Source organism: Mesocricetus auratus, unplaced genomic scaffold (assembly GCF_017639785.1).
Source record: "Mesocricetus auratus isolate SY011 unplaced genomic scaffold, BCM_Maur_2.0 Super-Scaffold_15014, whole genome shotgun sequence".
NCBI lineage: Eukaryota > Metazoa > Chordata > Mammalia > Rodentia > Cricetidae > Mesocricetus > Mesocricetus auratus.
In genome coordinates this window covers 59,710,688-59,737,165 of record NW_024429186.1, presented here as the reverse complement: position 1 = coordinate 59,737,165, position 26,478 = coordinate 59,710,688, and the positions used below count along the sequence as shown (strand labels likewise).

Sequence of the window (26,478 nt, the reverse complement as noted above, 5' to 3'; positions counted from 1 at the left end):
ACTGGACAACAGCTAATTCTCCCAGAACTTGATCTTTATGTTAATTTTTTCAGGGTTCCTGAAAGATGTCACCTCCCCCAGATATTAGGAAGTAATTTTAAAAACATGTACTCACATTCCCAAGAGGTGGGGTGGGTAGTTTTAGGTTATTTGTTGAATGTTTGTCATCATTTAGGGGTGTTGGTCACAAGTTGTTATTGTTATGGTCAAGGAGGAAAGTAAGTAAGGGAGATCAGATTCAAGGATCTCATTCTGAAAAGAAAAAGGGGGGTTATAGAAATTATAGAATAAAAGGGCCGATTATTGAATCTACTTTCAAACTAAAAAGCAACTACTAGTCTCAAATATTTTACATTGGTATGGATTTTTGCATATTGATCAAATATAAGGTTATTTTTGTTATAGTGTATTATGTTTCTACTCTTGTTTAAGATATTTTGTATATTGATAGAAATTTAAAGTTATTTTTGCTACACTGTATTGTGTTCCTATTTCTTGTTTAAGGTATTTTACCTATGCAGCTTATTAAAAAATGTAATGATGTCACTGTCATTTTTAAAGTTTTGGAAATTGCTTGCTTTGCACCTTATGTTTACTCAGTAATATTATATACTTTTTGGGTCTCTTATGGGGTTGAAGACTAGATAGCTACAGTTTTCCTTAGTTATGATAGAAAGTAATTAGGTACAAACTTTGAGCTCAAGATAAGATAGACGATAGAGTATTTTCTCTGAATTTACCAAAAACTAATGGGATGGACATTGTGAATGTATTTCTTACTTGATAATTATTATTATTGTATATAGTCTTACTATATTAGAGTTAAAAATTTCCTTTCTATTTAGACAAAAATGGGGAGGGTGAATGTTGCAGAAGAATTGGTCATACAGTCATTCCACTGTGCCTATAAAAGACAGAGTCAGTGCAAGAGGAAACAAATATAAAGAATTCACAATAACAGAAACATCAGATTCCAGTATAGTTTTTATATATTTTTATGGATTTTATGGAGGTGGTTCATATGGTCTGTCTGTGTAAATTGGGCTGCCATTGAACTCTCTATGTAAACCAGGCTGGCCTTCAAATCAGAGATCCATCTGCCTCTGCTTCCCTGGAAATAAAGGCATGTGCCGCCAGGCCAAGCTATAAAAATTTTAATGATCCATTTATTTCTTTAATATATATAAAAGTATTTACCATGGGAGGGAGAGGGAACTTGGATTGATATGTAAAATAAAATTGTTTCTAAATTAAAAAAAAAAAAGAAAAACGGACAGAGTCAGTGATTGGCTGACCAGGATTAGCCATAGAGTTCTTGGAGGACTGAGGAGGCCTGCTAGAAAGGACAGGAAAAGAGAAGAGGGAATTTCTGGGGGGATTTCCGGGACTGATGGTTTGGGAAAAACATGGAGAGAGGGTCAACCAATTGACTCTCCCCTGCCCTTGGATTTGTCAGGTCTCCTGAGTTTTTATTATGTTAGAACAATTTAGATATTCATTACACTTCCTTCTTGAAAGTCAGTATGACCATACATTTATTAGTGCCTTCCCCAGGGCTCCCATAGCACCCTTCCTGTTATTGTGTGAGCTAGTCTCTGCCAGAACTCATTCTGGGCTCCTGCTAGGGAATAGTGTTTGTCTCCTAGGCTGAGAACTCTCAGGATATAGAATCTCAGGTAGAATTAATTTCAGCAGAATAGGTACTCCATAAACAGAGGTGAAGAGAATCAGTGGGTATATGCTACTCACTTTAGACCAGTTCTGTCTAATCCTGGAGTGAAATGAGCCACTAAATTGTCTAGTAGTTATATTCAAAAGAATCAAAAGCAGTAAGTTGAATTGCCCCTTTTTAACCAAATCTATTAAAAATAGGATCACTCTAATAAATGATGACACAAACCAGCATCTATATGGTTTACACTGTCTTTAATATTGTGTCTTCAGAATTTCACTGTGTATTTTATACTGAACAGTGCATCTCAAAGCAGACCAGCCACATTCCAAGTAATCAGTAGCCATACTGGGCAGTGTGTTCTAGGTGAAAGGTGGTATAATTGAGGTACATGAAAAACACCTTTGCTTATGAAATCAATCACTGAGGTCATGGCTCATACTTGGTGGTTACATGGCACTTCCGTGACTTCCACCTTGGCCTACAGCACAAAGCTATAAGGGCAGGCCTGAGTATGAGAGATCTGTGTGTGATCTGTGAACAGCCAACAAAAAGCAGTGGAGTTGTGAACAGCTAACAAACCAACTCCTCAACCAGCCCTGTCGAGCTGAGATACACAAATAAGCTGCCTCTCTAGGGAACATAAAAGGCATTAGGTAAGAGCTACATTCTTTGGTGTGCAAAGCCACACCTTCCAATGCCATCACCTCTGAGGTTCTACTCACCAAAAGAGAAAGCCACAGAAATGTAAATACAGTCTATTTGCAGATGCCAAGGCAGAGGTAACTCCAGGTATCCACACCCTCTAGGGATACCATTCCATCTGAGGGAGGAGATAAAAAGAAATTTCTTAAGCAGGAAACCATTCCAAGACCTAAGCTGTTTATCTTGTTCAAGCCTGTTGGCTCTATCTAACTCAGACTGAAGTGAGTGTTTGCTGGGCCCGACCTTTACTCTGTTGGGGTCAGAACCAAAAAAAAATTCTCCATCTCTCAGCCCCAAATCACAGTGACTTCAACTGAGAAACCTAGTGCCAGTTGGCGCTGAACATAAGGTGGAACTGTGAGTCAACTTGGCACTCCTAGCCTGGCACCCTCTTGGTGGGCAGTATCCCAAAGCTGCCTGCCATGCCCCTTCTCCTTTGGAATAACAGGCCCTTCTTGTAATGAAAACAAGTCAGGGACCCAAATTAGCATCAGAACCAAACAGTCTCCTGGGAAACTAATGACAATTATTTCAGTTTTAAAATATTTTCTTTGCAACCTAGACAGAGAAGCCATGTCTTTCACAAGGACAAAAGCCTTGCACCAAAGAACTCCATCTTTTATAAAGAAATGTCATCGACCAAAGATTATGGATTAGCTGAAAGATTCTATTTGAGTCTTTCAGGATGTACTCTATGTATTTTCTTATTCTTTGCTCCTATATAATCTTTGCCCATTCATTTGTCGCTGGAATTTTTTTTTCAACAGAAGTGAAACATTTCTCATTGGCTTCTTTTTCTAATAGTCCTTCCTGCAAAAAGTTGGAGTCCTTAGAATGCAAACGGCTTGAAGATAGGTCAGGGAGCCTTGCCCTTATCAGGTGGAGAATATTCAGGCCAGCATATTTCCACCATCAAATCCTCCCTCCTAGAAATCATCTGAAAAAAATCAATTTGCATTTTGGTGTTACTAGTGTACAATTGTAGAGTGGCCATAGATTACAAAATGCCTTCACGTTTCCACAATTCTACTTTTCAGCAGTTGAAGTAGGAGCAATAGGTTAGGAGCTGGCTTTATGTGATATTTCTCCACACAACTGGTACTCTTGTCGAGAACCTTCTTTGTTCCTGGCCTTGAGGAATGCACTGGGAAACCGTCACCCAGACACAGCGCCTGCTGGAAGGAGCTGAGTCCTAAGGAGCACATAGGAAACAATAAAAACTCATAGAAACTTTCTGATAGAAGTACCAGCATGCTGTAGGAGCATGGGAGAGGGAGGTTCAAAGCAGCATTTAAGTAATTCCTTAGTCTGAAGAAATTAAGCTCCTTGGTAATGGAGTGCCTGGTATCCTAATAAGTCAGTAAGAAACTTGTAGGTAGAGAGGCCTCAAATGACTCTAAGCCACACTGACTGTCAGTGCCTTAGCTGAAAGGTGTACTTATGATGTATATAAAATAGATACTAATTGTTTATAGACTCCCTTACAGTATGACTCTAAATGATGTGAATGGTGATTACTATAGGTATATACTATAGTGTATACTATAGGCCAATTTTCTTCATGAAGTATTAGGATCCATATGCTTTTCAAATAAGGATTAGACTCCCAATACTAGAACTACTTCTAAAGGTAAACATGGCTTGAAACATTTCAATAATTTCTTTTTCTCTTTTTTGGTATTTTTCGGAACATATAGGAAATCTTCTCTGTCCTTTCCCCCCTTGTGTTATAATCACAAAAGAGTGCGAGCTCAAGGCTACAACAGGATATCCAAGAGAAGTCCCAGTAAGGGCACAGTATCAAGGGTGTAGCAGAAGTCAGAGACCTTGAACCAGACCAAGGACTCACTGTAATGAACACTTGCAAGTAAAGATGTGTAGACTGAAGTGTATACTGTGCGACTCACTGTGTCACACTACAGCTTCCATGATGAGACTTTCTTTGTATTTTGGTTTGTTTGGGGGTTTTGTTTTTAGGGGGTTTTGTTTTCTTTTAAGGTCCAAGTTGTTTTGCACATCATCTTCAGACAGGGGTAGGACTACATTGTAATAAGCACACAAAGTGCCTAGGAAGATGTTTGCCACTCAAGCTTGAGGGCTTGAATTTGGATCCCTGGTACCCAGGTAAAAAACCAAGTGTAACAAGTCACTTGTGCAATTCCAGGGCTGAGAAAAAGATGCTTGAGATGTCTTTCCATGTATGTAAAAACAGAGCACCCTTTTAAATGACATGCAATAGATGCTGTAAGTTATTTTTTTAAAACCCTAATAATTCTGGGTTGTTTCTATAGTTTTCAGCCTTACGGACAATATGTTAAAGTCTTTATTCTTAATAACATTGGTTTGACTATTTCTAGAAATTTCTGGGAGTTGCTAGCAGATTCTTTGCAGATTCTCAATGGCATCAAATATTCAACATTTAATAACAATAAATAGGTTGTCTGAAAGTACTTTTGGGTGATAATGAAACTTGCCAGTAAGTGATGGCAGAGGAAAGGTTTTGGAGTAGCTGCTGTGTGGCAGTCAAGTGCTGGGTGCTTGTGTCACCCCATGACTTCTGTAAATGCAGAAAAGAGCTGGCACCGTTGCTCTCTTTTACGATGAGCGTATTGAGACACGGGGAAGCCAAGCTCCTCTCCCAAAGGAACAGAGCTGGCAAATGGCAGAGCCAAGCTGAGTCTTTTGAATTCTTTACAGTTCAATGGGCTTCTTAATCAAATAAAGGCATGCATGTGGTTTCTTGGTTAAATCTCCAACTATGGAGTCAAGTCTGGTGGTACCAACTTTTCATTCCAGCTACTTGGGAGGCTGAGGCCAGAGAATCACAAGTTCAAGGTCTGTCTATGTCATTGGTGAATTTATTCCTGCCTGGGCAACTTTGTGAGATCCTGTTTCCAAGGAAAAGGTAAAAATGGAGCTGAGGATGGAAAGAAGATTGCCTGCCTTGTGTAAAGCTCTTGGATCAAGCTCCATTGCCTCCAAAAACAAACGAAAATCTCCCAACTATCTCTAAAGAAAACTTGAAAATGTTTGGAGGAATTTAAGAACTGCCAAAATAAATATGTAATTTCTGGAACACATATCAAGGATAGACTTCATCTGACGTATGTAAACTTCACTGTTTTAAATGTCTCCTTGCTTTAGTCAACTCATTCTTTTATTCATACTGAACAACAATGCTGTCTTAAAATATGCTATCTTAAAATGGTATGCCCCCAAATACATATATTTACTTATTCTGGAATTTTCTTTCAGATCTGGGTTTACAGCAGTTCTGTTAATTGCACAGTAAAGAAGTAAGCTTATTAGAAAGTCAGTTTGGCTCCAGGCATCATTGTACTTGTGTAGAAGTAATCTCTAACCCAAGACACTCTTTCTTTCTTACTAATGAACTATCTCTTTCTTTTGGTCTTTTTCTGAAAGATCTACTAGTTGTAGAGTATTTTTTCCCAGGACTTCTCTCTGGGGAGCAGAATCATCTGGAAATAAACTATTTGTACAGATACCATGAAATGAAACAGAGGAAAAACAGAAAAGTGTTATGCCTTGATTGCTTCAATTTTGATTGTGAAACAAATGTTTTCCATGAGCCGTTTGACTAGCATGGAATGTTTGTCAGTACAGTTTCTCCTGGTATTTTCCTAGGTGCTCCTATAGCACTGTCTGTATATCCCCATCATATCACTTACCACTATGTCCCTTATCCTTCTCATTAAACCTATAGCTAAGGGTAAACCATGCCTCTGTGTTACCTCCTGAGTTCACAGAACAACCATATGGAAAGCGCTCATTTCATTTGTTGAATGAATAGCCTTGGAAACATTACTTCCTCCAAAGCTCCTACTTAATGCACCTTTGACAGAGAAAAAGCATTAAACACCAAACCTCTCAATGGGTGAGCATGAAGCCATGAGGCTCAGGAGATTTCATGGAATGTTCCCCAGATGCAGGCCCACCTTTCCCAATATTAACACAGAGCTCAGCCATCTTTACAAACATTTATTTAACAGCAAGCATCAACGAGCAGCATGACTTCCCTAAAGAGTTTGTAGGGTGTTAGGGGAGGGCAAGCTACCTCAAAATCTGGTCAGACCAATGTGTTTACCCCCTATATATGCTCCCCTTCCATGTTTCCTTTCCCTGGTAGACAGAACACTTTCATCCTTCCCCAGCCTTTTGCTTCGGACTTGCAGCATCACCCCTATCAGAGCTCACACTAGGCGCATGCCCTTAGCGGTGGGTGGATATGCTAAAACAACATGCTTTTTCTATTAGATCGTCATTTGCACTTGTTAGTCCTTAGGCTGGGTTTTTTTTCAAACACCTTCAAGCAATCTAATGTAAGCAGAAATCATGCCTCTTCAAGGCATACCACTTTTAAAGTCACACTTTCCCTCTCCAGTCCAATGAAGAGCCAGTCATTTCTTGCTAGTGATGGTCATCTCACGGGTCAAGTAAGGAGTCTCTTTTCTATTTGGCTGTTGCTGTCATTCCTTGCTAGTGTGTTCTAGTTTGCTTCCCAGTACTGTGCTGAAGCACTGACCAAAAAATAGAGTTTATTTCACCTTTATATGTCCAGGTAACAGTCTGAAGAAGTCGAGCAGAAACCATGAGGGAACGCTGCTGATTGGCATGGTCACGAGCCATGACCAGCTACCTTTCTTATCCAACCAAGCTTAGGGAATGGTGCTTCCCACCGTGGACTGGACCCTCACACATAGGCCAGCAGTCAAAACAATCTGCATTAGACATGCCCACAGGTCCATCTGATTAAGGGAATTCAATTGAAGTTCCCTTTTCCCAGATGACTCTAGGTTGCATTAAGTTGACGATAAAACCTGGCTAGGACCCAGTGGGGACAGCTTTCTCATGCAGGGCAATAGGCCACCATTCCAGCACTTACTAATCTGTATATGGTATCTCCTTTCTGATCTCCAGGAACTCTCTCTTATTAACCTAACAATTAAAGGACAACTGGAAATCTACTCATCTGTTACTTTGTGCCTTTGCTAAAAACTTTTTACACGTTACCTCACTTAATCTCTAAGACAATCCCATATCATTATTTTTGCTTCCATTTCACAGACTTAAAATAAATAGGTTAGCAGAAATTCAACAGTATACTTAACAGTGCTTAATTTATATAGAGCTTGATCATAGCTGTGATCAGAAAGCAAGGAAATCCCAACTTTTCTCTTCTAAATTTATTTTAGTTGATGCATAGAAGTTGTATGTAATAATTGTACACATTTTTTGAACTTGCTAAATATTGTGGGATGGCTTAATCCTGCAGATTTCACATATGTTTTGCCTCACAGACTTTGTGATAAATTAAAATCCAAACCCTTGGAGATTTCCAGGAATTTTGCATGTTGTTATTCTCCATGTTGTGCATCGGATCTCTTGAACTTATTTCTTTAGTCTAACTGAAGTTTTATATCCTTGACCAACATCAAAGGGAGATGTGGAACAGATCGTATCTTAAGACTTATTTTAGAAATCTGGAAGTGACTAAGCACTGTAGAAATAATGTGTACAGAAAGCTAATCCCAAGAGTTATAATGTCTAATGGACTGGGTGAGTCAAGCTGTTCTAGACTAATGTCACACAGGAGGCTGTCACTACATGGCTGGAGTCTTTCATTCCAGGAGTCCAAATCGGAGACAGTGAAATGTCTGGTCACCACTCTGAATTTTAATGTCTGTTTTAAAATTTAAGGATGGAAATATGAAATAATTTTTACAAATCTATATTAGGTTATTTGCAGATAATTTTGGAGGGGAATGTGGTCAATAACAAGGAGGGGACAAGAGAGACAACAGGACAAAAAGAGAAACTGAATTCCTGTTCAGTTAACATTAGAGATCCCCCAGGGGGCTTTGAACCTGGAAAGCTCCCCAGTGCTTCCCAGAATGAGATAAGAGGCTGAGCCCTCACTTCCGCACAGAATGTCACCAACATGGGCTACCAAGGAGGGGTGCATGCCTGTGTCCAGCAGCTCTTCTGGGAAGAAGACAATTTCTAAAGAGGATCTCAGCTGGATTCTTCAGTGGGCAACACTCCTGAGAGCTGAGAGACTGAGCCCCGTGTCCTAAAGGCAATTCACAAGAGCATAATTAAACATCAATATGAATACCGAACAAATGAACCACGGCCTGAAAGCAACAGTTAACCCAGAGAATACAGTAGCGTGGAATGCAACGAAGCCATGGCCTCCAAAGAGATGTTAGGGAAGTCCTCAGAGACGTAATTGTCTATGTATGATTGCCTTCTGCCTCTGAAATTGCCAGGTCAGTGAGCAGTAGGAGGCTGATTTAAATCCTATCTATCCAAAGACTCTCTGAAGCAGGGCCTCTTGGGGCCCATTCAAAAGGAGCATTCTTGCTACAGCCCCCGCCACATTTCCCATTTCTGTCTATTCCATGAGCAGGTGGCCACTACCTGTGGCTGATAATTACAGGCTTTATGTATGCTGACTATGAAAGGATCTTGTCTGTGGTCAGGGCTGACAGGGAAGTATGCGACATATGTTTGACCCCATAAAAGGAGGGAAATTCTCCTTTTGTTATGGGCCATAGGGCTTTCAAGGCTACTATCCACGGAAAATGCTTGCCATGTTCAAGGGCTAAAGGCCACACACACAATCTTTTAAGAGCCTGTCAGCACAAAGTCCATTCACTGAAAGCCTTGGCTGTCCCCTGCAATTGGCAGGTAGAGTCCTATTATGTGGCCTCGCTTTGTAAAAGGCAAAATTTCATTAGCGACCACCACTGAAAATGTTTAATATTATATCTTTAAATTTCAATAATATAGTGATAAAGAAAATGCTACTGTGTGTGAACTATGTGGGTCAAAACAGAGATTTTGATCTTTGGGGAGACAATTTCTTTTGAGGCATGGAGTAAGGCACACATTCTGACAATGCCTAAGTGAATGACACAAAAGTCCTGGGCAGTAAGGTTACAAAAAAAAAACTCCACTGAAGCTGCAAGAACAATTGGAACAAAGAAATGGCCTCAACTGGTGTAATTACGTCTTCCATCTCACCCCATTCCCATTTTACATCCACTGGTAACTACCCAAACAAGGTTTGCTTCATTATGAAAGGTATTGAGTGACATTGTATCATTGTATTAGTATTATTAGAATATTTTATTTAATGGTAGGATGCTTAATTATGTCAAAGTGGGAACATAAAATGTGTTTCCACTATGACTGCAGTTCATTTTTCTCTTTCTGATTTCCAAAATGAATGTTTGAGAACATATGCTGAAAATGGCATCTCATTTGTACAACCACAAGAATGTTGGTGATTTAAGACAGAATTGTGAAACTGTAGACTCAGAAGTTATCTTGGACTTACTGTGGGAGCTTATCTTCTGCAACAGAGAAAAGAAAGGTTGATTTGACCATAGTCCTGCATTCAGGACAATGAGTGAGTCCCTCATGGCAGTCTTTTGTACCCTGGAGAAAACACTCCTGCTTTCTAATTTCATGTGTATGTGTTGATAGAAATCTTTTATTGGATAAAAGGAAAGGGAAGCCTAGAAGCCTTTTGACTAGAACAGGCTTGCTATTGTTTTTCTGTCTCAGGAAAAACTTGATTTGAGACGGTATGGGCCCCACCTTGACTTAAGCTTCAGACACAGGTGATGGGTTAACCTTGACTCTGAGGAGGCTTGCTGATATGTGATCATACAGCCCTGTTTTTGGAGTCCTTGCAGACCTTAGAGAGTGGTCGTAGCAGTGGAATTGATGGGACTTCCAATACTCCTATTTGATTCTAACACGTTTGTGGATTCTAGTGGTTCATATTCTTAAATAACGGCAGCTATTGGCAGAGTGGCAGCATTGATGCATACCTCTACCAAGACTATGCCATACTTCGTTATATCCTGCTAAGGCTAGCCCTGCAGATCATACTTTACACATCCCAGTATCCTTCATCAGTGGAAGTTACAACCAGAGAGTGATGGGAATGGAAGTCTCTTGTAGGACAAATCTCCCATCTTTTACCTGTTTTGTTTCGCTTTTCGAGATGGGGATTGTATTATGCAGGGTTGTTGCCATATTACTTGTTACCGTGTTACTTGTTGTATTGCTTGTTGCCATGTTACCTGTTGTTGTATTACTCCCGGGCTCAAGGGATCTTCTCGCCTTGGCTTTCCCAGGAGCTAGTAGTACAGGTGTGTATCCAGTTCCCGTTTTGAGGATGCAGTGTTCCAAACATTATTAAGACCTTCAAAATAAGTACCAGACTTAGGAACACAATTCCAGGAGCAAAGCACTTGCCCAGCACGTATGGAGCCATGGGTTTCATTCACAGCACCACATACAAAACAAAATCCAGTTTAGGAAGTGCACATGGGCATGAGGACTAGGTATGGCCTCTGCCCATCTCCTTGTTATCAAGGAGTTTGCTATGTTCTGTTTTGTATCTCCTGTCCCTTCCTGCTTGCTTCAGGGTTTTTGATTTATTAAAAAATGGGTCCCTGAGAGGGCCTAGTGACTTGCAACTATAAACTCTAGCCTGGACTTTTTCATACATACCCAATCAGGTTTAGAGATGGGATCTTGATATTAGGATTTACACTAGTTTCCTAGTAGGGCTAGTGCAGAAAACAACTAATGAGATCATTTTATAAACTGAAATGTACTGTCTCACAGTTCTGGGGATTAGAAATCTAAAATCAAGGTGTTCACAAGGTTGGTCCCATCTGATAGCTGCAAGGGAAAATGGTTGCTTGCCTCTCTCCTAACCTCTGGGGTTTGCTGGTAATCTTTGGCCTGTAGATGCATCATTCTGATCATTGCATTTAATCTTTGCATGCATTCACCTTGTGCAAGTTTGTCTCTGTATTCAAATTTCCCTTTTCTTAATGACAGTCAGATTTTATTGGCCTTCCCTCCTTTAATGCCTCATTTATACTTGAGCATATGCTAACACTCTACTTCCAAATCAAGGGTAGGACTTCCGTGTCTTTCTGAAGGAACTCTTACCGACATTGGGACTTTACCTGTGAGTTCAAGGAAAACAGCAGGGCTAGGAGACTGGCAGGAAAAGCTTAAATCTCTGCTCCCTTTCTTTCCGACCAGGTAGTTCCTCTTTTTCTAGACCTAGTCAGCCATCTGAGGGAACAGCTTTTATGAAGTTAGGATCAGGATCCTAGGGCCTTAGGTGGAGGGAAACATCCTTGTCAATACTGAGATTTAGGGCTGTTTGCCTGATTCTATGTCTGGGTCCTGATTCTCCCAATACTAAGTGTTTTCCTGGGGTTCTGGCTCCTGGTGATGTAGAGAACTTACTTTGTTTCTGCTATTTTTCAACTAAATTTACACACGAGATAGTATAACATTGAGTTAATATCTGGACTCTGTGGCTAGACTCCCAGTTCTCAAACTTCTGAGCTAAGTGGCAACATAAGCTTTGTCCTATTTCTTCCTCTGCAAATCTGTTACCTCAAATAGTCATAATAATGGAAATGAAAAATAATTCATGCCAAACAGTAAGCATTTACTGAAGCTGGCTGACATTGATATCTAGTTTTCTTCCTCTCATTCAGTGACTTAGAACTGGGTCTTGGGAGAAATGGGTAGGGGAAAGTGACAAAGGTGTCAGAGTGGAGAGGGGTCTGCCAGCACTGATGATGAAGGAAACAAGTCACTGTGTCACAAACATCTGCAGAGAGGATGAAGGGAAGTCAGATGTCAGGACTTGGCAAGAGAGGCGTAGATCCAGGGCAGCAGGGATTACTGGCCACAGAGGCAATAGACTCAGAAGTAGCTGTGACCAAAATCTTATTCTCAGCAACCCTGAGTCTCAGAAGGCATACATGGAAGACCAATTGTGTGTGTGTGTGTGTGTGTGTGTGTGTGTGTGTGTGTTCTGTGTATTGAGCCATATTCAGAAGCCACCAGGAAATTATTTGCCCCATGGCCCTGTTTCCTGAAGTACCACCCAACATTCTGTGTATAGGTGCAGAACAACTTTAGGTAAGTCCTCAACCTTTGAACTTCTCTGCTCCCCAGCCAAGCCTACGACTTTTATCCAGGAGAGCTGCCAGCTTGGCAGCTGCTGCCAAGGTAGATACTCTGCTTGCAAAACTCTCTGTTTGGTTGTAACTGTTTGGCTGTTACCCCAGGGCAAAGGAACAGCTCAACAAATGAGTTTAAACTATTCACTTTTCAAATATTAGGTTAAGGCTATCTGAAGTTTGATCAAGATATGGCAGATAAGAAATCACCACCCCTCCTAAAAATTTAGGTTATTACTCAAGTGCTCTTTTAAGAAGCATTTCACCATGTTGACTGTATGCATTATCCCGATGCCAAGCAACCACAGCAGGGCTACATCTCCTCGGTCTTTTGTACCAAGAGATGCATGCTGCTGAAATATTCGGTCATTCAAAAAAAGCACTAACCCTTTCCTGATCCTGCCATTCCCTTAAGGGCCACCCTGACTCACTCTTTCCAGGGTACCACCCCATCTCCCTTTCCTTCTGCTCTACATGTTAAGAAGCTAGTTCATGCCTGCTCTTCCCATTGCCTCAGTACTTAATGGTTGCCAGAGGTTGTGGAAACCTTAACTCCGTGCACTCTCATCACTCAGTTAGCAGTGCTCTTGGGAGGTTGTCATTACCTGTGGCATCTCCAGACCTACAAGCTGCATTCTATATTTACTCTTCCCAATTTCTCTGTAGCATAGAATACCTACAAACTTCTCTTCTTCCCAAGGATGCGGAACCACTGTGGGCTTCCTGTGTTCTGACAGTTTTTCTACTGGGTCCTGATTTGGCTCTTTTTCCATTTTTCTTACTAAATTACTGTTGAAATAAATATGTCCTGATGTCCTCCTTTTCTCCTCTTCCTCTTCTCTTCGCCCCTCTCTCTCTCTCTCTCTCTCTCTCTCTCTCTCTCTCTCTCTCTCTCTCTCTCTCTCTCTCTCTCTCTCTCTCTGTCTCTTTCCATTGAATAACATAATAGGGCCCTCAGACCCAGGACTGTTGAAAACACAGGGTCTCCAAGACCAGGTATATTTAGCCATGAGACTTGGCAAAATCTTCTATCAGGAAATGAGAGTGGATGTTGATTCAAGTCCCCTAACAAGAGAAACCGACATTAATGCAGCACCAGGACACAATGGTGTCACATAGATTGGTCACCACTGCTTTTGACTGTGAGATAAAGAAGGAATCCAATATTGTCAGTATGCCATTTTGCTTGAAGCTTATTTCTGGTGATTATACATAGTAGACTTTACAGTGTGTCCTAGTCTCAGCAAAGGAATTAGCTATCTCTTGTTTACTGTTCCATCAGGTTCTTATACTGGATATAACATATTGCCTATTTACTAAACTACTGCTACCTAGACAGTGAAGACATTGTAGCTCTTTCACGACTATATTCCCAATATCTACATAAGTTTTGGCTAACAGAGGGTGCCAAATAAATATTCATTGAAAGGGTTAGTGAATATGATTTAAGTTTAGAATACAAATAAATGGGAAAAGTATGAGAAACAAATGATGCTGGTATGGAGCTCAGTGATAGGAAACTTACTCATGATATGTAAGGCCTAGGTTCAGTTCCCCATACTGACAAAAATTTGTTCTGTCTTTAGCTATGTCTTAGCCACATGTGGTATGCATACCTGTGATCCCAGTACTCAGCCAGAATTGGGAGGATCAATGCAAGTTCAACTCCACAGTGCTCTACATAGTGAGTTCCAGGCTTACCAGAACTACATAGCAAGATAATTGTCTCAAAAACAACAAAGAAATTAAATGTAAACCATTTAATCTCTACAAAGTACATACCACATAATAATGTTACAGGTAGGCTGACATTATTCACTCTGAATTCCCTACTAGTCAATGCAAAGAAAAAACTCAGCAGTAAATTTTATTTTTAAAAAATCTGGATATTTTAGAAATAAAGGTCCAGAAGAAATACAACTGTCACTGTGTTGTTGACTTAAATATTTTCATGAATAGTCATGGAAACTTACTGATTGGGTTACAGACAATGTCTACAAGGTCATCTATGCAATTGTATGTAGTAATAAGTGCTATTGTGGCCTTGAAGTCAATATGTAGCCAAGAATGACCTTGAACTTTGTTTTCTTACTTCTAACCCTCAAATGCTAGAATGACTGGTATGAACCACACCCAGTCTGATGGCTCTGTTTTTGACAATATCTTTCAGTGGATGCTAGTCAAGTATATATTATGAACTAAAAGTAATTCTCTGACAGGAAAATCAAAATAGTATGTTCAAGTCCCTACAATTCTTTTTTTTTTTTTTTAATCATTTTTTATTTTAATTTTAAATAGCTTGTTTCACATGTCAATCCCAGTTCCCTCTCCCTCCCCTCCTCCCGCACTCCCCTTCCACCCTCCCTCCCACCCTATTGCCAAATCCCTCCACATAGGGGATGTCTAAAGTCTATCATTTCACTCTTGGTAGGGTCAAGGCACTCCCCTAAGAGTCCAGGCTGAGAGAGCATCTCTCTTTGTGCCATAGGCACATGAAGACAGATTGTATACCAGGGATAGACACTGATCCACAGCTCAGAGCCCCATAGGTTGCCCAGGCCTTCTCACTGACACTCACATTTGGGGGGTCCAGATCAGTCCCATTCTGGCCTCCCCACTGTCGGTCTGGGGTCCAAGAGCACTCCCCTGTTCAGATCAGCTGTCTCTGCTGGTTTTGCCAGCCCATTCCTTGCCAATTTGCTCATCACTCCTCTCTCTCTGTCACTGGGTTCCTTGGGTTCAGTTCAGTGCTTAGTTGTGTGTTTGCCTCTGCTTCCATCAGTCCCAGGATGAAGGCTCCCGGATAGTTATAGACATCAAGTTCATTATCAGGAATGGGCATTCGAGGTGGTCCTTCCACTATTGCTTAGCTTGCCAATTGATGTTATACCTTTAGATCACTCGAGGTCACTCTGGTGCCTGATCTGTCTTCGATCCTATGATTCCCTCTTCCCCCTATTTTACCCCCACCCCCTCAACTTCCTGTTCCCCCATGACCAACTCCCTTCCTCTTTACCCCCTCTACTCTTCCCAGGTCCCACTACCCCCCCTCGCCCTGTTCCCCATCCATTCAGAGGATCTTGTCTCCATCCTCTTCTCTTGGGTACTATGCATATATGCATATCTTTTAGGTTCTTTCCTGTTTCCCAGACTCTCTATCTGTGGAAGTGCAGACTGGCACTATCCTGATCCATATTTAAAATCCATATATGAGTGAGTACATACCATGTTTGTCTTTTTGCGACTGGGTTACCTCACTCAGGATGGTTTCTTCCAGTGCTATCCATTTCCCTGCGAATTTCAAGATTCCATTGTTTTTTTCTGCTGAGTAATACTCCATTGTGTAAATGTACCACATTTTCTCTATCCACTCTTCAGTTGAGGGGCATCTAGGTTGCTTCCAGGTTCTGGCTATTACAAACAATGCTGCTATGAACATAGTGGAGCAGATGCCCTTGTTGTATGAACCTGCCTCATTTGGATAAATGCCTAAGAGTGGAATTGCTGGGTCTAGTGGTAGATTAATTCCCATTTTCCTGAGGAATCTCCATACTGATTTCCAAAGAGGCTGTATGAGTCGGCATTCCCACCAGCAATGGAGGAGTGATCCTCTCTCTCCACATCCTCTCCAGCATAAATTGTCTTCGGTGTTTTTGATTCTAGCCATTCTGACAGGAGTAAGATGGTATCTCAGAGTTGTTTTGATTTGCATTTCCCTGATGGCTAAGGATGTTGAGCACTTTCTTAAGTGTCTCTTGGCCATTTTAGCCTCCTCTACTGAGAATTCTCTATTTAGCTCTGTACCCCACCTTTCAAGTGGATCCTTTGGTGTTTTGGAGACTTGTTTCTTGAGTTCTTTGTAAATTTTGGAGATTAGCCCTCTGTCAGATGTAGGGTTAGTGAATATCTTTTCCCATTCTGTGGCCTGCCTTTTTGTCTTTTTGATTGTGTCCTTTGCCTTACAAAAGCTTTTTAGTTTCAGAAGGTCCCATTTGTTAATTGTTGATCTCAGTGCCTGTGCCACTGGTGTTATGTTTAGGAAGTGGTCTCCTGTACCAACTCGTTGAAGAGTATCTCCCACTTTCTCTTCTAAAAGTTTCAGTGTGGCTGGATGTATGTTGAGATCTTTGATCCATTTGGACTTAAGTTTTGTACAAGGCGATAAACATGGATCTATCTGCAGTCTTCTGCATACCATTACCCAGTTATGCCAGCACCATTTGTTGAAGATGCTTTCTTTTTTCCACTGTACAGTTTTAGCTTCTTTGTCAAAAATCAGGTGTTCATAGGTGTGTGGGTTAAAATTAGGGCTTTCGATTCGGTTCCATTGGTCTACCTGCCTATTTTTGTGCCAATACCAAGCTGTTTTCAGGACTATAGCTCTATAATAGAGCTTGAAATCAGGTATGGTGATGCCTCCTGAAGTTCCTTTATTGTATAGGGATGTTTTGGCTATCCTGGGCCTTTTGTTTTTCCATATAAAGTTGATTAATGATCTTTCCAGGTCCTTGAAGAATTGTGATGGAATTTTGATAGGGATTGCATTGAATCTATAGACTGCTTTTGGCAAGATTGCCATTTTTATTATGTTGATCCTACCAATCCAAGAGCATGGGAGATCTTTCCATTTTCTGGTATCTTCTTTGATTTCTTTCTTCAAAGACACAAAGTTTTTGATATACAGGTCTTTCACTTCCTTGGTTAACATTATCCCCAGATATTTGATGCTGTTTTTGGCTATTGTAAAAGGTGATGTTTCTCTGATTTCTTTCTCAGTCACTTTATCATCTGTATATAATAGGGCCACTGATTTTTTTGAGTTTACCTTGTATCCTGCCACTTTGCTGAAGCTGTTTATCAGCTCTAGGAGTAACCTTGCGGAGTTTTTTGGGTCACTTATGTAAACTATCATATCATCTGCAAATAATGAAAGTTTGACTTCTTCTTTTCCTATTTGTATCCCCTTTATCTCCTTTTGTTGTCTTATTGCTGTAGCTAGAACTTCAAGTACAATATTGAAGAGATATGGAGAGAGTGGACAGCCTTGTCTTGTTCCTGATTTTAGAGGAATTGCTTTGAGTTTCTCTCCATTTAGTTTGATGTTAGCTGTTGGTTTACTGTATATTGCTTTTATTATGTTCAGGTACGTTCCTGTTATCCCTGATCTCTCTAGGACCTTTATCATGAAGGGGTGCTGGATTTTGTCAAAGGCTTTTTCAGCATCTAGTGAGATGATCATGTGGTTTTTCTTTCGCAGATTGTTAATATGGTGGATTACATTGATAGATTTTCTAATGTTGAACCATCCCTGCATTCCTGGAATGAAGCCTACTTGATCATGGTGGATGATTTTTCTGATGTGTTCTTGAATCCGGTTTGCAAGTATTTTATTGAGTATTTTTGCATCAATGTTCATGAGGGAAATTGGTCTATAGTTCTCTTTCTTAGTTGTGTCTTTGTGTGGCTTGGGTATCAAGGTAATTGTAGCCTCGTAGAAAGAGTTTGGCAGTGAGCCTCCTGCTTCTATAGTGTGGAATACTTTGACGAGTATTGGAATGAGCTCTTCTTTGAATTTCTGGTAGAATTCTGCACTGAAGCCATCTGGGCCTGGGCTTTTTTTGTTTGGGAGACTTTTGATGACTGCTTCTATTTCATTAGGGGTTATAGGTCTGTTTAGATTATTTATCTGTTCTTGATTTAGTTTTGGCAAGTGATATCTATCCAGGAAATTGTCCATTTCCTTTAAATTTTCAAATTTTGTGGAGTACAGATTTTCAAAGTATGCCCTGATGATTCTCTTGATTTCCTCAGAGTCCGTTGTTATGTCCCCTTTCTCATCCCTGATTTTGTTAATTAGCATGTTCTCTCTCTGTCTTTTGGTTAGTTTGGACAGAGGTTTGTCTATTTTGTTGATTTTCTCAAAGAACCAACTCTTTGTTTCATTGATTCTTCTCAATGTTTTCCTGGTTTCTACTTGATTGATTTCAGCCCTCAATTTGATTATTTCCTGGCGTCTGCTCCTCCTGGGGGAGTTTGCTTCTTTTTGTTCTAGAACATTCAGCTGTGCTATTAATTCTCTAGTATGACTGTTCTCCAGTTTTTTCATGTGGGCACTTAGTGCTATAAACTTTCCTCTCAGCACTGCTTTCAAAGTGTCCCATAAGTTTGTGTATGTTGTGTCTTCATTCTCATTGAAATCGAGGAAGTCTTTAATTTCTTTTTTTATTTGTTCCTTTACCCAGGGATGGTGCAATTGTGCATTGTTCAATCTCCATGAGTTTGTAGGGTTTCTGCGATTTGTGTTATTGTTGAATTCTAATGTTAATGCATGGTGGTCTGATAAGATGCAGGGGGTTATTCCAATTTTTTTGTATCTGTGGAGATTTGCTATGTTTCCTATTATGTGGTCAATTTTAGAGAAGGTTCCATGTGGTGCCGAGAAGAAGGTATATCCCTTTGTATTTGGGTGGAATGTTCTATAGATGTCTGTTAAACCCAGTTGGGTCATAACTTCTATTAATTCTTTTGTTTCTTTGTTAAGTTTCTGTCTGGAGGTCCTATCTAGCGGTGAGAGCGGAGTGTTGAAGTCTCCTACTATTAGTGTGTGAGATTTTATGTGCATTTTGAGCTTTAGTAATGTTTCTTTCACGAATGTAGGTGCCTTTGTATTTGGGGCGTAGATATTTAAAATCGAGACTTCGTCTTGATGTATTTTTCCTTTGATGAATATGAAGTGCCCTTCTTCATCTCTTTTGATTGATTTTAATTTGAAGTCTAATTTGTTAGATATTAGGATTGCTACGCCCGCTTGTTTCTTGGGGCCGTTTGATTGGAAGATCTTTTCCCAGCCCTTTACTCTGAGATAACGTCTGTCTTTGGTGTTGAGATGTGTTTCTTGTATGCAGCAGAAGGAAGGGTTCTGTCTTCGTATCCATTCTGCTAGTCTGTGTCTTTTTATAGGTAAGTTGAGGCCATTGACATTGAGGGATATTAATGACCATTGATTGGTGATCCTTGTTTGCGCTTGATTTATTGTTAGTGAAGTTATTTTGTGTAGTTTCTCCTCCCTTTTTCTTTTAGTGTTTTGTAAAGTATGATTCTATATTGCCTGTGTCTTTGTGAATGTAGTTATCTTCCTTGGCTCTAGGTTTTCCTTCTAGCATTTTCTGTAGAGCTGGATTCATGGATACGTATTGTTTAAATCTGGCTTTGTCATGGAATATTTTGTTTTCTCCATCTATGGTAATTGAGAGCTTTGCTGGATATAGTAGTCTGGGCTGGCATCCTTGTTCCCTTAGCGTTTGTAGGACATCTGACCAGGATCTTCTGGCTTTCATCGTTTCCATTGAGAAGTCAGGTGTAATTCGGATAGGTCTGCCTTTGTATGTTACTTGGCCTTTTTCTTTAGCTGCTCTTAATATTTTCTCTTTGCTCTGTAGGTTTGATGTTTTGATTATTATATGGCGAGGTGACTTCTTCTTCTGGTCAAGCCTATTTGGTGTTCTGTAAGATTCTTGTACTTTCATAGGCATATCTTTCTTTAGGTTAGGGAAGTTTTCTTCTATGATTTTGTTGAATATGTTTTCTGTACCTTTAAGTTGAAGTTCTTCACCTTCTTCTATACCTATTATTCTCAGGTTTGGCTTCTTCACGGTGTCCCATATTTCCTGGATATTTTGTGTTAAGGATTTGTTGGTTTTGAGATTTTCTTTGGTTGACGATGCTATGTCCTCTAATGAGTCTTCAACACCTGAGATTCTCTCTTCTATCTCTTGTATTCTATTGGTGATGCTTGCATCTGTGATTCCAGACCGTTTACCGAGCTTTTCTATTTCCAGCATCCCTTCATTCTGTGTTTTCTTTATCGTTTCTATTTCAGCTTTCAATCCTTCAACTGTTTGAGCTGTTTCCTTAATTTTCTTGGTTGTTTTTTCTTGGTGCTCTTTAGATTCTTTGAGAGATTTGTTTATTTCTTGAATTTTTCCCCCATTTCATGGATTTTTTTGTTTGTTTTTTCTTCTATTTCTTTAAGGGATTTCCTCGTTTCTTCCTTGAGGCTCTCCATCATCTTCATGAAATAATTTTTAAGGTCTGTCTCCTCTTCTTCATCTATGTAGTGCTTTTCAGGTCTTGCTGGTGTTGGATCCCTGGATTCTGGTGGGGTCGTGTTGGTGTTTCTATTGCTGAGTGATCTCTTATTCTGTCTTCTTCCCATCTCTTCTTCCAGTGGGTGCTGGTGGGGGCTTTCTGTCTCCACTGGTCTCCTTCTTTACTGCAGCTGAAGCTGAAGCTGGCCTCGCTGGGGTTGGGGTCTTGGAGGGGCTGATCTCTTTCCTGTGTGGGCGGCTCTTCTGAAGCTGGGCTCGCTGGGTTGGGGTCTTGGAGGAGCTGATCTCTTTCCTGTGTGGGCGGCTCTTCTGGAAGCCGGGAGCGGCCCCGAAGATGGAGGGGGATGGGTGATGGGCGGGTGGTCCCAGCCAGAGACCCAATCTCACCTGAAGCTGGGCTCGCTGGGTTGGGGTCTTGGAGGAGCTGATCTCTTTCCTGTGTGGGCGGCTCTTCTGGAAGCCGGGAGCGGCCCCGAAGATGGAGGGGATGGGTGATGGGCGGGTGGTCCCAGCCGGGGACCCAATCTCACCTGAAGCTGGGCTCGATGAGTTGGGGTCTTGGAGGAGCTGATCTTTTTCCTGTGTGGGCGGCTCTTCTGGAAGCCAGGAGCGGCCCCGAAGATGGAGGGGATGGGTGATGGGCGGGTGGTCCCAGCCAGAGACCCAATCTCACCTGAAGCTGGACTCGCTGGGTTGGGGTCTTGGGGAGCTGATCTCTTTCCTGTGTGGGCGGCTCTTCTGGAAGCCCGGAGCGGCCCCGAAGATGGAGGGGGATGGGTGATGGGCGGGTGGTCCCAGCCGGGGACCCAATCTCACCTGAAGCTGGGCTCGCTGGGTTGGGGTCTTGGAGGAGCTGATCTCTTTCCTGTGTGGGCGGCTCTTCTGGAAGCCGGGAGCGGCCCCGAAGATGGAGGGGATGGGTGGTGGGCGGGTGGTCCCAGCCGGGGACCCAATCTCACCTGAAGCTGGACTCGCTGGGTTGGGGTCTTGGGGAGCTGATCTCTTTCCTGTGTGGGCGGCTCTTCTGGAAGCCCGGAGCGGCCCCGAAGATGGAGGGGATGGGTGATGGGCGGGTGGTCCCAGCCGGGGACCCAATCTCACCTGAAGCTGGGCTTGCTGGGTTGGGGTCTTGGGGAGCTGATCTCTTTCCTGTGTGGGCGGCTCTTCTGGAAGCCAGGAGCGGCCCCGAAGATGGAGGGGGATGGGTGATGGGCGGGTGGTCCCAGCCAGAGACCCAATCTCACCTGAAGCTGGACTCGCTGGGTTGGGGTCTTGGGGAGCTGATCTCTTTCCTGTGTGGGCGGCTCTTCTGGAAGCCCGGAGCGGCCCCGAAGATGGAGGGGGATGGGTGATGGGCGGGTGGTCCCAGCCGGGGACCCAATCTCACCTGAAGCTGGGCTCGCTGGGTTGGGGTCTTGGAGGAGCTGATCTCTTTCCTGTGTCAAGTCCCTACAATTCTAAAGACATGGTTTGTTTAAAAAGTAACATTTAGAATATTTAGAACAATATGCGTCCCGAGAAACACAAATTTCCCTTGCAGTGTGATCTAAACAAAGAGTTTCTGATCAAGTACATTTGAGAAATAATAGCTACTAAGAGCCTTATCTTTGAGTAACTATAGAGACATTATCATATACTAAAAGGTCCAGAAATTCTTTGAGTAAAGAAACTTTTTCTAACAGAGAGTTTTATAAAAACAAATTGCTCTTTTCCAAAACCGTACCTCTTTGCATTGAGGGAGGAGAGTAGGTGGATGTATTTTGTCCCCAACAGGTTCATGTATTAGAAGCTTGGTCCTTGATGTGGGGTCAGTGGGGAGATGGTAGAATCTTAACAAGTGGAGCTTGAGGGAGGGAATTTTGAGGATTAGAGGTTTAAGCGGGGATAGGGATGGAGGAACAGGGGAGAAGAGGAGTGGTGAACTGATCAAAGCCAAGTATATGCTTGCAATCTATGGAAGCCCATGACTTCACAAGTCTATCAAAAAAAGAGTTTGGATAGACAATGTTTCCCCCAGAAGACACAAATAAATAAAATAAAAAACCTCATAAATCAAAACCGTGCCAGATATGCGTTACCTCCCTATAAGTAACTGGTCAAGGAGGTCCCAGACAGTTCCCAGACAACATAGACTATTGCTATGGTTCTTGGTCCCCCAACAGAAATTATGTGGTAAGACATTATTGCTGATACACAGCACGCTTTGGTTGCAGGACATAGGGAAACCAAGCTGGAAATGACATGAAAATTTCCTCCCTCGGGCTAGGTTTCAGAGTGCCGAATGTACCATGGAGAACACTAAGGCAGAAAACTCATCAGTGGCATTACCAAACACTGAACTCCACAGGTAAGATGTGCTCACTGGTGTGATAATAGTGTGATGTGACTCTCTGGGACAACTAACTGCTTTGGTTTGGCATTAAGGCCTGCTCCACAGGAGATAATCCATGCCTTGTACTGTAAGACTGGTTAAAAGCCTGTGGCTGGGAAGTCCACAGACAGGCCCTACGGACTAAACTGCTATGGTTGCTCCCAAAATAGTCATATAGTCAAAATCCTTCCAGATACTTGTTTATATACATATATGAGTGTAGCTCCCAATTTTGGCCGGAGAAGTTCCTCTCCCCAATAGCCATCAGTTACACAGAGGTTCACAGTCATTCCAAGTGCTGAGGATAAGTGACAGCCGACTGCTCAGTCCTCAATAGGCCATCTAAGTCATGTCACTGACCCCCCACAACCACAGGATAATAGAATACTGTGATGTGGGGAGATTGTAAGAGCTGGAGGATGGGGAGGAGTGCTGGGAAATGTCTCTTCTGGATGTGAGTGCACGCATGAACTCACTGCAGCTGCAGGGACCTGCACAAGGCCTGCACCAAGGTCAAGCCACCAAGGTCAGTCAGCATTCCAACATATAGCACCAACTGGGCTCAGAGAGTAGGTCACACAACAAAGGAAAAGACACAAATCAGGGAGGGGGGCCTTGTTAGGGGTGTCTGGGGAGAGTAGAAAGAGGGAATGGCTGTGGAGATGATCAAGATACATTGTTTATGTGTATGAAATTGTCAAGTCATAAATAAAAGATATTCTATTCTTTTAGAAAATAAGGAAGAAGATCGGGGAGATTGTTCAGCAGTTAAAGTACTTCCAGAGGATGTGGGTTCAGTTCCCATCATCCACCTGGTTTCTTGCTTCCACTCTGCTCTGCTGTGTGCTAGTCACGTCCTGCCGAATGATGTCATCCACTACAAGGCTCTCACCAGTGTTGGCAGTGCATTTTTGGATCTTCAGGATCATGAGACAAGTAAATCTTTGTTTTCTCACATGCTACTGAGTGTTACACATTCTGCAAGAGCAACACAAAACCAACTGGGCACACTGGCTTTCCTGAAAGTGGGCAGAATTATTGCTATTATTAAAATGACACCTTCTGATTGTTTTAACCAGTTACTCACTGTAGGTTAATGCGCCGCTACTTCCGGCTGCCCAGTTTTCTCCTCCAAAGCTCAATCATTAGATAATGAAAAATCATGCCATATGTTGTCCTCTTGCTGAACCAGAAAGGCAACCTTCATGTCAATAATGGGACCATATAACTTTCATAACAAGGTAAAGGATAAATGAATCATGTGTCCTGTTATAGTACTAATTTTCAGCCACCTGGGAACCTTATTCTGCAGTGAGTCAGAAAACAGAGCTATGTGAAAAAATGACAAGAAAACAATAACCAGAGACAATCTAAAACATCTAAGCAAAACCAGTGGGAGCTTTTGTTCTGGTTGAGCTTCTGCTGCTTTGATAAAAGCACTGACCACAGAAAAAAAAATCTTGGAGACAAAGTGTTCATTTGTCTTACAGGTTACAGTCTATCATCCGGGAAACCAGGGTAGGAGCTTAAGGCAGGAACCTGGAGGCAGGAACTGAATCAGAAACACGGAGGAATCCAGATTACTGGCTTGCCCCAGGCTCACATTTAGCTACCTTTCTTATGTAGTCCAGGACTACCTCATAGGGATGGAATTGCCCTCAGTGGGCTGAACCCTTCTACATCAATTATCATTCAGGAAAACGCCCCGCAGACTAATCCAGTGGATGTAGTTTCCCTATTGAGGGCTCCTCTTTCCAGGTGTGCCAGGTTGATAACTGAAGCTAACTATGTCATCCTTCAATAAAGTTTTCCGGGGATGGAGAGATAGCTCAGCAGTTAAAGGCTAGGCTCACAACCAAAAATACAAGAAAACTTTTCTGAACACGTTGAAATCTCTAAAATATTTTCTGCTTTGACTTAGCATGTCTTTAGGATGAACACAGGCAAAGCGTCATGGGCTGGGGAGATGACTCTTTTGGTAAAGTGTTTGACATGCATAACAAGTGTCATTCACTTGTAATCCCTTCTACCCATGGAGAGGCACAGACAAGAATGTCTCTGAGGCTCACTGACCAGCCATTTAACCTAATCAGCAAGCTTGGGGACAGTGAGAGACCCCTGTCTCAAGAAAATAAAAGGGTATCACCTAAGCAACAACACTTGACCTTGGACCTCCACATGTGTGTGTGCACGCACGCGCGTGTGCACACACACACACACACACACACACACACACGAGAATAGGCAGATACACACAAACTAAAAAAGATAAAGCATCACATAAAATATCAGAGAAGTGAGCTTAAAGCATTTTACATTTCATCTTGGAGTTCATTATATTTTTGGCAGCAAATTTATCTTGCTAATTATGTTTTACTTATGTTGAAATTAATCTTAATTGGTGTTTCCTGTGAACACACTGAGTAGGAAGCGGGAAAACCTGCCTGAGATTAAAAATTGACCTTGGATAATCCAAAATTCTCCAAGCATGCCCATGATGGCACCTACCCCTGACACTCTAAGGTCCAAATTAAGATATCTTCTCAGACCTCTCCACGGAACTATTCAGTGCCTCCCAACCCACCCTTGAAAACCTCACCCACATGTTGATGTTCGGGTGTGAAATCATCTTTTTAGCCATGTTCCTCCTGCTGCTTCTCCCCATGTCCCTAGCCTCAGTAATTAGATCTACTTCCCAGACAACTGCCTAAACCAAAAATCTGGAAGTCACTATAGATCAGTGGTTCCCAACCTTCCTGATGTTGTGACCCTATAGTACAGTTATTCATGTGGTGACCCCCACCATAAATTTATTTTATTTTTACTTCACAACTGTAATTTTACTACTGTTACAATAATATAAATATCTGATATGCAGGATATGTGATAGGAAATCCCAGTGAAAAGGTCATTTGACTCCCAAAGGGGTTGCAACCCACAGGTTGAGAACCACTGCTCTAGACTCAATATTTACCATCTTTCTTGAGATTAAAATCTAAATTCTTTGTGATGGCATTGAAGGGGTTCCCATTCAGTCTGTTTGTCCTAGAGAAGGCCCTAATGAGAAGTGAGGCTGTCTGGCTTCCCTTTGCAGGACTGACCTTTTCATTTCTGATCTCACACACTAAGTGTTGGCAAAAAAAATCTGTTCATCATGACAACCAGAAAACACACAGGATCCTTGAAGATCTTGAGGTCACCTCACAATGGATGGACCAGGAATGGTTCCTGGATGTGGTGGCACAGACATCTCCCCTCCTTCTTCTCTCTGAAGCACAATTTTTTAAATAAAATTTGTCAGAAGCAGTCAGTGTTGAAGGACAGATGGAGGACCAGGTCTTGATTCAGAGTCTATGCAGGTCTGTAGAGTCACCTGGGTAACATGATGTGGACCTCTGCCATAACTCCACTTAGTCCGTGGCAGCACTGAGAGTGAAGCTTGCTTTCCCTGAGGCACAGAGAGAAAGGCGTGGGAATGGAGTAGCTGAACAGCAGAGAGTGACCTCATGGGCGGGGTTCGATGTCATCTGATCTGCCTCCAAAGAGTCTGTCACACCCGATGCATAGGCTCTATTTTTTGTATCGCCT

At 41.8% G+C, this 26,478-nt stretch overlaps 1 long non-coding RNA gene across 1 annotated transcript; it reads left to right on the top strand.

The window, feature by feature from the left end:
- Nucleotides 1–5,007: 5,007 nt before the first annotated feature.
- LOC121139488 lies at nt 5,008–23,965 on the top strand. The gene is made up of 3 exons (XR_005876441.1): nt 5,008–5,481; nt 22,786–22,866; nt 23,623–23,965. It is a non-coding gene; the product is annotated as an uncharacterized LOC121139488 (long non-coding RNA).
- The last annotated feature ends 2,513 nt before the right edge of the window (nt 23,966–26,478 follow it).